Below are 5,100 nucleotides of genomic sequence, written 5' to 3' on the forward strand. Positions count from 1 at the left end.
ACTATTTTCTTTTTTAGATAGGGTGAAATTTGTGAAGTTGAAATTTTGAAAAATTTTCCAAAATATGCAAATTAAGCACAATAACGTAAAAATAAGCGGTTTCCGGCAAAATGTATGAACCATGCAAAATATGCACATTCAAATTTTAGATTTGGTATGAATTTATTTCGCTCTCTCCTTCTACATTTTACAAGAAATAAAAAAAGTAAGGTTTTTTGCTCCGTCACTTACCTTTATGTGAGAGCCTTAGTTAGGTACTTACACGGCTGTATTTATATTACATTATTTATTACACTATAGTGTAGTATAGCATAATTATATCACAATATTTTTAGCAAATACTGCACACTTTTATAGAATAATATTGTTTGATAACATATTAATGCCGAGCCCAGAGAGAATATTATATTCACTATTAAAGTATCCATTTTTTTATTACTTCTGTAAATTAATAAGCCAAATTTTGATTTTTTTTCATGTCTCGACACCTCTAGAGTTTTATTTTAAGTTATAGTTTAACTGTTAAGACTAAAAACAATACTGTGAGATGCCGGATAAAAAAATGGACTCGCGACAGTAGTGTATCTAAATGGGGAATGGTAAGTTCCTACACGAGAGTAGCAGGTAAACAATTATATACGTTAGTTCCTACACGGTAAAAAACAGGTACGTATGTTAGTTAATACACTGCGGAAAGGGTTAAATATGTATATTATACACAGACGTATCGTTTTAATAATAATATGTCCAGCCGTAGCTTACTAATATACATTCAGTTAATATACTTCATTTAAAGCAAAACGCATACAAAATTAGGGGAAAATACGATAATATACGGGAAATATTATACTTTTTAATCACCATATTATACAATATTTATTTGTGAAAATGCACTATGACGATTTTTATTATATTTTTTAATCATCATAATATATTCGTTTTTTTAGATTCGTATATACATTGTGTATGATATATATATTTAACCCTTTCCGCAGCAACTAACATACGTATCTGTTTTTGTCGTATAGGAACTTACCTACGTACATTTTTCCGTCGTGTAGGAACTGACGTATGTATTTTGTGTACCTGCTACTCTCGTGTAGGAACTTACATTCGCCCATTTACATGGCCTGTACTCAGAGTTCCGTGTTCTGAATTGTATAGATTTAACACTCTCAATAATATAATGTTTTGCAATCTGAAATAAAAAATGTATCGTGTCATCCAAAGAATTCAAAAACGCGAAAACTGATAACAATATATTATATTATAATATCTATCATCTATGGTGAAAGCCGATCGTCGTCACTCGTTGGGGACGATTCACAATTCTAATAATTTCATTGAACCAAAGAAAAAATGTGTAAGGCAATAATAAACATTTGCTCACATATTTCATTCTACTCAAGTAATTTTTATAAAAAATCTCGAAGAAGTTCCTCGATATGGCTTCTGCACTCAAGATATGGCCTTGATGCTATATATTACCCGAAGAGTCGATGTATACGTAAGTTTGATTACCTATTCTTTTGGGGCTTACATATTTTACTTTTTAGTCTCAAATTTAAAATTTATAGCCAAAAACAATTTGCTACCCGGGTAAAGCAGGGGCATATTTTTTGTTCCCGAGCGCGCAACACAAAAAAATACGCTTATAGCACCAAACGACGACGGCATATCCAGATCGCAGAATAATAACATATTTATACAATTAAATAGTGATGTACATACTAGTCATACTACAGTAATACAGTACACGAGAGTTCTTATGTCCCTCAAAATTCAACAATTTTTATTTTTAGTTTATATACATATTAAGTAATATATGAGAATTACTATGCCGTCTGCATGCGGTCGATCCGCGAATTAAAGTAACGTCGCCGTACATCAAACATCAAATTATTTTATAAAGCTAGGATAGTCGTTCTGCTGATTATTGAATATCCATCGGAAATTAAATAATTAAATAATTTAATTTTTAATATTCTCGAATGGCTTAAAATATACATAACCAATGCACTCAAAATGAATGCATAAAATATTAATTATTAATTTCGTGCTCGACAGTATTCAGACAAAAAATTTAACTTGGAATTTCACAAACTATAGTTGGTATAGTCGGTATACGGTAAATGTGATACATTAGCCACTGAATACCTTTATGTTAAATCTAAAAAGTAGTAATCACATTTATTACAATACGATTTGTATTTAATAACTCATAAATAAATATGCTTTTGCTTCGAATATTTAAACACCAAATTTATTAATTATTCAATTAAAAATTAAAATAATAGGTACTTTATATATTTTTGTAATTTAAATTTTAAAATTATCAGCTATTTCGGTTATTGTTATACCTTATTTCATTATCTTGATGATCAAATCTCCAACACGGACCTCCTTGATATAAAAATTTGCAATAAACCGTAAATCTATGGTTTTATCATATTGACGTGGTATAAATTATAATGCAATCCGTGGCGATACTCGAAGTAGTTGCAAAGACGCAATCGATCTAAAATTTCAGTTAGCAAAGCTGCAAACATGAACAAGAAACATGAAGCGATCCGTACGGTTTTTTTTTCATAATAAATCTCAATATTTTAAGACTTTAGTTCAGTCGTATTTCTGATTTATTCCGCAGTGTAGCACACACAATATCAGGAATTCCGCCGAAGCCCAAAAGCGTCGATGTTTAAAGTAATTAATATTGGTTTCATATTTTTTTGGTGCTTAAATTTATTTTTTATACTTCAAATAAAATTTAATTTCATGAAAAATAATATGCTACCTCTGTGTAGACACATTTTTTCTGAGAGCAAATGCATAAAATACGAGAGATCAAATAATATACAAACGCCGCTCGTCGTCGTCGTTTTTCTGTCGTCGTCGTTATTTTATAATTATAACCTATTTTTAAGTACCTACTTGAAATAGACATTTATTAAATGGCTTAATTTAGAAATACTCGTTATAAGTGATTACTCATAAGAAACAATTTTAATTTATAACTTATAATTTTTTTTAAATCCAAAGTTAGCAGTTACAGGACACTATTAATTTAGTGTTATATATATTTCTTTGTTCTATTATATATTAATATTACATTATATTATAGTTGTATCTAAAAACCAAAAATGTTCACAGAGTGGTAAACTCACTATCCTAACCAGTAATCAACTCGCACGAGTGATTATGAAAAACATTATACTTTTATACTAGTATTGGTATCTTTATATAATATAGTAAATAGTAATGAAATAAATAGATAAATTGTTCAATTAAAAAAAAAAGATATCTCTCATTACTTTTATTTATCTTGTAACAAACGCATCTCTTATTATTGCTATAGTTGACTTTTGTACCAATGTACGTATCTTATTTTTTTACTCTTTCACATATAAAATTACTTGTGGTTTTATTTTTATTGAACTATGGGTACTTTTAATTTGTTTTTCCAAATCATTGTGCACTTCTCATCTATTTACACGTCGTACATACGCTACATAATGATCATGTCCATAAGAATTTATTTTACAATTTATTTTTTATTTTTTTTGTTTCTGTCATTGCGTTATTTTCGGAGAGTATAAGTGCTTAGATTTTCTTCAACAAGCATCTTTTCTGGTAGAAATGTGAATAGTATCGGTTCTTCAAGGGGTCAAAGGTAAAAGATTCTCAATATAGTTTTCAAAAGCGGCAGGAAAAACAAACAAAAAATTAAGGAAAAAATCGAATTTTTACGGAAATCCGGTTTTCAACAAAATCGATTTTGGTTTTTGATGTAACTCTCAAAAAAATAAAAAAAATACCGTAGATATACATGACATTTTTACTAAATATTTATGACGGCGTTTTCTATAAACCATGCAATTTTGACATTTAATTTTTATAAGCATTTGAATTTTGAATTTTGTCAAAATAAGTAAAAGTCACGAAAATGTGCAAAATATTTTGAGTTAGAAATTCATAAAAAATTTTCATTTTATATCTAAGTTTTTAAAACTTAATAAAAGATTCCTTATAATTTTGTCTGCCTTTATCAAAACAAAAAATTCTACCGGAAAGTCGCATCAAATTTTTATAAACATTTGAAGTTGACATTTTGTCAACATTGGATATTCACTCCATTTCTCATTTAGTGATTTTTACTTATTTTATTATAATGGAAAAACCAATAATTGCAGATATTTGAAATTCACATCATTTGCTTATATTTTCAATTCATATACTTCATACAATTTTGACTCTTTTTGAGCTGTTTACACACAATTTAAATTTTGAATTTTTTTAGTTTATTTAGTTTTTTTTTCTATAATTGTTAATAAAATTGTATTTGTTGGGCAAAAAAGCTTGACAATTCAATAAAATTCTCCTGATAGATATTTACAATATTAGTTAAAAGCTATTTAAAATACATAGGCACGATTTTTGTAATGAGCATTTAAAGTTTAAATTTTAACAAAATCCACATCATTTAAAATATACAAATAATTTTATAATTTAAATTTTTGAAATATTCAGCTTTTGTAGGTTCGGGTTGAATATGTTCAAATGTTAACTAAATTAAGGATTAAATTGCCAAGAATAATGATTTATGTTATTTTGTTGTAAATTAAAAATATTATTCGTGGATACTTGAAACTTTTAGAGTACCTATATTATTATATTTTATACCCACAACGACTATTCAAATGTACTTCCTGTTTCCAAATAAATTTTAACTTAACTGAATTAAAAATAAAATTAGGAGAACTATATATTAATTTAAAATTTTTTGAAATGTTTCATATCGACTTACTTAACTCAGTTAAAATTTTTCATAAACTAGCCCAGGCTTGCAGTTATTATTATACTAAAACTTAATTATTTTTTATATATAGGTACTCTCATAATATATTATCTAACTCTAATAATTAATAAATAATTATTGCAATAAACACAATATTTCAGGAATTAATATATTTTACATTAATTAATAATAAAAATAATTGATTTGGACGATATTTATAAAATATTGAAATAAAACAAAAACACTTGCTAATCAGTAATGGTAACTAGTCCCTGTGTATTGTATTATTATTAAAATAAAAATGA

The sequence above is a fragment of the Myzus persicae genome, unplaced genomic scaffold (assembly GCF_001856785.1).
Source record: "Myzus persicae strain clone G006 unplaced genomic scaffold, MPER_G0061.0, whole genome shotgun sequence".
NCBI lineage: Eukaryota > Metazoa > Arthropoda > Insecta > Hemiptera > Aphididae > Myzus > Myzus persicae.